The sequence below is a fragment of the Cygnus olor genome, chromosome 31 (genome assembly GCF_009769625.2).
Source record: "Cygnus olor isolate bCygOlo1 chromosome 31, bCygOlo1.pri.v2, whole genome shotgun sequence".
NCBI classification, from domain to species: Eukaryota; Metazoa; Chordata; class Aves; order Anseriformes; family Anatidae; genus Cygnus; species Cygnus olor.
This window is the reverse complement of record NC_054088.1, coordinates 394,570-403,448: the sequence shown is the minus strand read 5'-3', so window position 1 is coordinate 403,448 and position 8,879 is coordinate 394,570. Positions and strand designations below refer to the sequence as shown.

General features: G+C 41.1%; 1 non-coding gene across 1 annotated transcript; it reads left to right on the top strand.

Annotated features, from left to right (window-relative positions):
• The first annotated feature begins 829 nt into the window (after positions 1-829).
• LOC121062549 lies at positions 830-914 on the top strand. Its single transcript, XR_005815601.1, has one exon. It is a non-coding gene; the product is annotated as a small nucleolar RNA SNORD45 (small nucleolar RNA).
• The last annotated feature ends 7,965 nt before the right edge of the window (positions 915-8,879 follow it).

The window sequence follows — 8,879 nt, the reverse complement described above, 5'->3', positions numbered from 1 at the left end:
TTAAAAACAAACAGTAATGGACAGACCTTCAGGATTTAGTCCTATCACTTCCTAAAATAAATAAATCAAATTACAGAATGATGTGCTTTTAAAGTTCACAATGGTGACTTTGCACTCCTGATAAATTTTGTAATACTCTAGCTACAGGTTCTCCTGGAACTTTAAATGATTTCCTTTGGATTTTTAAAATTCTCTGTGCGCATTGAGGTGAAAGACCAGGATATGAGTACTGTTTTAGTTTTTGTACATCTATGCATATGTATGTGTGTGTCTATATAGATGCACATATTACTGTATATTATAATTACTGTATTTTATAATATTTAATCACTTGGTATTTATATAAGCTATGCATTTATGTAATATGTATTATTCAAGTGTAGTACATCTACACTTTAGTACTATACAAAGGAAATATGGTAGGAGCCAGTTCTTGCTCTCAAATCTGCTTTTTCTTTTTTCCTTTGTAACGTAAAAATGATACCAGTCTGTTGAGCATTTTATTTATCTGGCTTGTACTCTTCCCCCTGAGAAAAAGGATTTATTCTCAGTCTTATTTTTTCACCATAGTGACTAACATTATAAATTTAACTTATCACCATCTATTATGCTTTTTTTTTCCTGTTCCTTCTCATGCAAACCATGGTGGAAAACAATACTCAAAAGGCTCAAATGCTTCTAAAAAATTGCTTGATTACTCCCATCTCATGGAAGAAATGTTTAAATGGTGTTACAAAAAATAAGATAGCATCCTGGTTTTGGAAGAAAGTATATAGGAATTAAGGTGTTGGATTTGAAACCCTTAGGGCAGAAGAATGTTGCTTTCTTGGATCACTGGTGAGTGTTGACATGTATTACCTTATCTAAAGTAGATGTTTATCACCAATTAAGCTCTAGAATTACTCCGAGACCCAGGAAGCTAAAGTTTCTTTAGGTTCCGACCTTTGAGCTTCTCAGAGCTGTCCAGTTGAATTCCTTTCCCAAATTCTAATCCAGCACTAGGAGGCAGGGATACACTGTAAGGTTGTTTACATTGATGTATTAGAGATGTGTAGTTCTTGGATTAATGATTGATGGTACTAGGAAATACTTTTATGATAACTGAATACAGCTTCAGAGACGCAAAGTTGAAAAGTGTTAGCAAATGCTAATGCTCGTAAAGTCTTGTGGTAAATTCAAGCAGCGTGTCTTGTGCATGTTCTTAGTCCAAAAACACCATTTAGTCTCCTGTATGTATAAAGGGCCCTGTCACATCTTCCAGGTAAGTGTACCATTATAATTGCAGAATTGCAAAATCCAGCAATCAAGATCATGTTCTTGCATCAGTTTGACTAAAAATTGCATTAGCTCAGGGTTTGGGGCTTTTGTAGCTTGTTGTAGCTTTTATGGTTTAGCTTCCAGGTTTAAGCGTGCCAAAGAAAATTTGCAGCTCTAGTCAGTCTTGCTTTAAAAACAATTGTTTGTACTTCTGCCCAGATACCAGAGAGCACCCAAACATTTAAGGCTGATCAAGAGTTGTGTTCCAGTATTTTGAGAATCTACTGCCCTGCCATTATCAAGTGGGGCACTACAGATAAATATTAAAATTGTATAGCTATTTGCAAATTACCACTAGTTGAACTGAATTGCATATATATGGCTGTACAAAAGCTGAAAATGAGTTGTGCACTGTTATGTGTAGTAAAGATACAGATCACTTGAGTTGTAGTGTGCACTTTGTGAATGAGGAGATAATCCGTGGGCTGGAAAAGAGGCATCTTTTTGGTTAATTTTTATCGTTGTGTAAAACCTAGTATTTTAGCATTTTGTTCTATATTATCAATAGAGATTTAAAGGCATTTTTGTTGATACTGATAAAACTAATCTTTATTTCATTCCTTCAATCTTTATTTCATTCCCTGCCATTTACATTCTAGGAGAAATACATACAAGATTCTCCTCATGTGCTGTACTTCTGGCAAGCCCTAAATCACTTGCACAAGCAGTCTTCGCATTCGTATTGCTGAAGCTTGTGTATTTAATGAGGATGGTAGAATACAAAGGGACTCGATGTACCTTACTTGCATTTCTGACTTGCAGGGAAAACTAAATGCTATTGATGTGGGGAAGGCCGTATAATTAATTTTGTCCTGTATGAAGGATTTTATTGTAGGCAGAACTCTGAATTGTGTGCAAGACAGGTGAGTTTTTCTTTATATGGAGATGCTTTAAATTAGCAGTTATTGCATACTACCTCTAAATGTTTCATTCCAACTTCTACAAGTAATACCATTTAATCATAGAATGGTTTGGGTTGAAAGGGACCTTAAAGATCATCTAATTCCAACTCCCCTGCTATGGCCGTACTTTCAGTTGGCTTTCTGGGCTGCAGGTGCACATTGCAGGCTCACGTTGAGCTTCTCATCCACCAGCACCCCCAGGTCCTTCTCCTCAGGGCTGTTTTCAGTCCTGGGATTGATCCATTTCCTGGGAGGGTTCAATCTGTTATGCATGTTCACATACTGCTTAAAATGCTGTGAGGGGCAACTAGTGTGCCTGTACAGCAGTTAAGAAGTTTTCTTGGTATACCATACATACTTTACAGTATTCCTGGATGTGCAACATAGCTGTTGATCATAAAATCATAGAATGGATTGGGTTGCAAGGGACCTTAAAGATCATCTAGTTTCAACACCCCTGCTATGGGCAGGGACACCTCCCACTAGGCCAGGTTGCCCAAAGCCCCATCCAACCTGGCCTTGGGCACTTCCAGGGACAACTTCTCTTGGCAACCTGTTCCAGTGTTTCACCACCCTCTGAGTGAAGAATTTCCGCCTAACCTCTAATCTAAATCTCCCCTCTGTTAGTTTAAAACCATTCCCCGTTGCTCTCCGTCTTTTTTTATATGCCTCTTTTCAGTACTGAAAAGTTGGAAATAAGGTCACCCCTGAGCCTTTTCTTCAGGCGGAAGAGCAACAGCTCTCAGCCTGTCTTCATAGGAGAGGTGCTCCAGCCCTCTGATCAACGTTCTGGCCCTTCTCTGGACCCGTTCTAGCACCTTCTTGTGCTGGGGTCCCCAGACCTGGATGCAGGACTCCAAGTGAGGCCTCCCACAGGCAGAGCAGAGGTGTGCAATCAACTCCTTCCACCTGCTGGCCACTGCTCTGTTGATGCAGCCCGGGGTGCAGTTGGCCTTCTGGGCTGCAAGCGCGCACCGCTGTCTCATGTCGAGCTTTTCGTCCACCAGAACCCCCAAGTCCTTTTCTGCAGGGCTGCTCTCAATGAGTTCTTCACCCAGTCTGTACTCCTGTCTGGGATTGCCCCGACCCAGATGCAGCACCTTGCACTTGGACTTGTTGAACCTCATTAGGTTCACATGGGCCTACCTCTCAAGCTTGTTCAGGTCCTTTGGATGGTTTCCCTTCCTTCTGTTGTATCAACTGCACCACTCAGCTTGGTGTCATCTGCAAACTTGCTGAGGGAGCACTCGATCCCATTGTCTATGTCGTTCATACAGATATTTAATGGTACTGGTCCCAGGACAGACCCCTGAGGGACACCGCTTATCACCGGCCTCCACCTGGACATAGAGCCATTGACCACCATGCTCTAGGTGCGACCCTTAATCCAAGTCCTTATCCACAGAATGTCCCACCCATCAAATCCATCTCTCTCCAATTTGATGCATGCTTTTGTTTTTGCTATTCTGGGGGGAGGATTTGGTGGGGGATGTTTATTACGAAGTGAAGTTTATGAGCAGCCTTGAGTTGTTATTGTGGTTCCTTGCCCTTTGTGACTGCCTGCTTTCTTAGTGACTGCCTGAAACATGACCAGTGTGTGCTTTAGCATTGCAAATATTATTTCCCAGGAAAAATAGACAGGGATTAATCAATGCAGGTATATTACATGATGTTGAAAGTAAGCCTGACATGACAGCAGATGTATGTGGGATTGCCAGAAACAATGATTGAGGTTAAACTGTTTCTGCCAGAGAATTCATGTGGTGTTTAGTTTGCCTTCCATAAGCCTTAGGGTAAGAAGAGTATACAAGAACAAACCTTTGCAGGATGCAAAATTGTCATAAAGACAATCTTCAGCCTTCAGAAAGCAATTTGAGTGCTCTGGCTTGGTTTGGCTGTGTGTTCTTAAAAGAAAACAATGAAGAGGAAAGAGCCCAAAAATGAGAATGTGTTGGTTCCATTTTTCTCTGTGAATAAAGACATTTACTGCTCCTGAGCTGACATGACAACTGACATGAAGGTGGTCCTGTGTGGAGCCAGGAGCTGAACTCAGTGATCTTTGTGGGTCCTTTCCAACTCAGGATATTCTATGCTTCTATGATCTTTCTCCAGACTTTGCACTAGTGTAATACATTAGTAGGATATTACTGTTCTTTGATTACACTGTCTAATTGGAACTTCTATATAAAAGCAACTGTACCATTAATATACTCTTCTAATGAAAAGGTAAAACTCATTTGAAACTAAAAGGTGAAATGTGTGCTTATTTTCTATCATGTGTCCACGACTGGATTTCTGCTTTGAGTTCTTCCTGTATTTAGTCTGCTAAAGTACACTTAAGTTTTGGGTATTTCAAAACTGATGTCTGTAATTTTGGATCTGTTGTTACATAGGATTACTGGCTGTAACAGGTGAGTTGCATCAAATAAATGTTGACTTGCTGGGTTGGTGGCTTTCTGAAGGTCAGTTACCTGTTGGAGGTCTCAGTGGACAAGAGGAGAAGGTATTTGGTGGCTTTTGTTTGTTCAGAGCTCAATGGATGTTATTTGTTCTAAAGCTGAAGCATTTCTGCAAAGTATGATTACTTTCGTGGAATACTTTGTAAACTTTTTTGAATTATTATGCTCTTCGTTTTGATTCTTCATGTTGTCATTAACACTTCTCATGCCATCCTGGGCTATTCTTGGTTTTATGTCTCAGGTTAGGAAAGTATATGTACTGATCACTTGAACCAGTACCCTGTTTCTGACATTGGGAAGATCTGTAAGATCTGTAGAAAAAATGTTTTACTAGATGTTAATCGTGGTATAACAGTGTTTAGTGGCACTATAGGAAATGTGTAACCTGGAATAATTTCCAGGACCAAATAGATAAACAATTAACAGGTGTGTTTTTTCAAAAAACAGAAACTAATTGATGTGAAACTCGTTGTTCTTACTCATGAAAAAAATGCTGTAGATATTTAGCCTCCTGCAGAAGGTGATGTTTATTTCAAAATCACATTCTTATATTCCTGTTTCCTGAAAAAAGGAAGGTGTCATCTTGTATTTTTTTCCTTTCAGTTTTATCATACATAAGATTTCCTAATCTAAACCAAATGTCCCTTCTCATCATGTAAAGAACTGTAGGATCAGAAACTGGAACTGAAGATGAAAATGTACCTCCCCGTTACCCAATATATACCTGAACCTGTCTTCTTTCCCCCCACCCTCCAGCACGTAGGATCCATACAGTAATGCAACACACACACACAACGTTCCTAGTTGAAATTGGCAGATTAAATTCAATATGAGCATGTACCTTCTGATTTCCCAAGGTATTCCCTACCCTCATATACACACCATCCCCACTTTAGTGGCAGGTAGGAGTCATACAGTGGTTGAACCCCCTCCTAGGGAGCAGGTTACATGCTTGGGAAAAAAAAGTAGAAAGCAAGCTAATGACAATTTACCCTTCAATAGAGTGAACCTTATCAGGTTCTTGTTCATCAAAGAATTACCTGGTTAAAAAATAAATAAAATCGAAGCAACCTAGCAAGACGATTAGTTACAGTATTTCTGACTTTTTGCTGTTTTTTTATCCTTAGTTAGGTATTACATGGCTCTCAGTATCAGGATCCATATCTTACCTGGTGAAAATTAGGGTGGGCGGGTATAGCTGCTGTCCTTTTTCTTGTACTCTGAATGCTATTCTGCCTGCAATTGGTAGGGAGAGGAGTAAACTGTTCCGACCAGTTTCCCTGCAGGGTGCTTCCTGCCTCCTGCATAGTTGTAGTATGATTAGTGCAATGGTATCAAGTGAACCATAGCTTGAAATTGATATGACAACAAAGACTTTAAGCAACAGCAGTTTCTCCCCACCTCTCCTTTGCTCAGGATTCTCAGCACTCTCTCATAGGGACTTAAGAGAGCACTCACCTCACTCGCACCAATTCCCCCCCAGCAGCTCTCTAGGAGCAAACACCGCCCCTGCCCCATGGCTGGGAGTAGAAGACCCCCACTGGCTGATGCCAGGTCCCCACTGGCTCCAGGAGCTGACACCACGTCAGGGGCCCCCAGCTCAATGCCAGGAGCTGGCACACAGTCCACTCATGCACACACAGGTCTCACCAGTACCTGGCACATGGTCCTCGCAGCGCACATACACACAGGAAGTATTATGAAGTATTTATAAGATATACAGCAGAGTATTAAGGCATTCAGGACTGACTTTTTACACCCAGCCGTCAGGAACATACAAAATAATGAGCGTGCACACACAGCCAAAAAAAAAAAAAATCCAGGCATTTTCACACTACCCCACATCTGTTATCTGTTCAATCACACCCACAAAGACTCCAAACAGCTGAGCAGCTGTACATCCTTGATGTTTGATTTCAGTTCCTGGATATATATAATATATATCACAGCTACCTTTAAGCACTCCTTGCTGGTACCCTGCACAAGAAAGGAAGCAAGCTCCCTAAGTTGTCTTAAGAGCAGTACCAATGCACATAACAGAGTTTCAAGAAGGAATGTTAATGAACATTTTAGATGCAACACCTTGCATCTGTTTCAACCAGTAGTTCTGAGGTTTGTGAGGCAGGCATTGCTCGGAAGAGTCTCTTTATAGGAACTGTCTGTGGTTTTGTACCATGAGTACCTCAAAAATAGAGCAAATCCACATCTATCATTTTATAGGATGCCCTGTTTTGCCTTCAGTGTGGCTGTACTGGTGTCATGCTGTTCAACACGGCACTTTCAAACTGGTGCATCCTTATTAGAAGCAAAGTACAAGTGTGTACAAAATCATAGAATCACACAGTATCCTGAGTTGGAAGGAGCCAATGAGGATCATCAATTCCAGCTCTTGACTCCACCCAGGGCAACCTAAGATTTGAACATATATCACAGAGCACTGTTCAAACGCTTCAGGTACACCAACAGGCTGAGGGCAGTGACCACTTCCTTGAGTGTTGTGGGTTAAGCCCAGTAGCAGCTCAGCACCACACAGCTGCTCACTGAATCACCCCACAGTGAGATGAGGGCAGAGAATAAGAACGGTAACAGTGCAGGAACTTATAGGTTGAGATAAAGACAGTTTATAGGTAAAGCAAAAAGCTGCACAGGCAAGCAGAGGAAAACAAGAAGTTCACTCACTGCTTTGCATCAACAGGTGGATGTTCACCCACTTTTGGGAAAGCCAGGTTTCATCACAAGTAACAGTTAATTGGGAAGACAAATGCTATCACTCTGAATGTTTGCCATGTGGGTTGTGTGTCCATCCGTTCCCATGTTGTGCGTTGTTCCCTCCCTGCCCCATTCTTTACCTCAGCTTTTATTGCTGATTACAACTTTTTTTTTTTTTTTTATTGCTGAGCACAACTCTGTAAGGTATGGAATGTCCCTTTGGTCAGTTTGGGTCAGCTGTCCCAGCTGTGTCCCGGTTCCTTGCACACCCCAGTCTCCTTGCCATCAGGGCAGCATGAGAAGCAGAAGAGTCCTTGCCTCTGTGTAAGCACTGCTCAGCAACCAATGAAACATCACTGTGTTACTAACACTATTTGCATCATAAATCCAAAACACAGCACCGTACCAGCTACTGGGAAGAAAATTAGCTCTATCCCAGCCAGAACCAGGACAGTGGGGACCCTGTTCCAGTGCCTGACAAACCTCTCGGTGAAGCACCTTTTCCTAATATCCTATCAGATCTTCCCCTGAAACAGCTTTAAGCCATTTGTTCTCATTCTACTTTCTGTGAACAGAGAGAAGGCTGAGAGCCTACCTCTCTCTCTGTGCCCCCTCATGAAGTTGTAGATAGTCATGAGGTCACCCCCTCAATCCTCTTCTTTAAGCTGAATAAACCAAGTATCTTTAGCCACGCCTCATAAGTCATGGCCTCCAGTCCTTTCACCATCTTTATTCCCTTCTTTGGACACATTCTAATATTTTTAATATCCTTCTTATATTATCACATAAAGATCTTCTCTTCCTAGTGTTGAATAGAATTTAATCATATGAGGTATTTAAATTACATATGGAAAGGATTTCGGTGCTTTTGCAGCTAGAAAAGGGCTAGCACTTCATGGTTTCTTCAGAGAAATAAATCTTACATTCTGCTTACAAGAAGCTGTGATTTTGGCCCATCTATGGCTTCTGGTAAAAAGATCAAAGCTAAGAAATTTCCCTAAAATTCTTACCTTCAATGAGCACGGCTACAAGGTCTGAAATGTCACAGATGCTCAAATCATTGAAGCCTCCCTGCCCCTACCCCCAACTCTTTTATTTTTTTCTTCACAGTCTTCCCTATGATAATAATGAAGGAGATGTAAAAATTTATGTTGAGAAGAAACTTGTCCATTTCCTGATATTCTTGCAATGAATTTCTGTTTAACAAGAAGGTCTTCCTTGAGCACGATGAGTATCTTGAATTAGAAAAGTAGTCATAAACTTTTGTGAATGACTTCTGTCTGCTTTATAGAAGAAGTTGCTGCATTATGCCTGTATATCTCAACATTGGCTCCACATCACAGAAATGGAACCTGTAGAATTCTGCCTACCTGAGGTGGTATCCAGCATGAGCAGCTACTGAACAGGATCCAAAAGCTGTGACCCATAACATGAGAGTCTCATTTAAAGAAAAACTCCCACCTCTAGACGGTAACTGAAATCTCTATCCGGT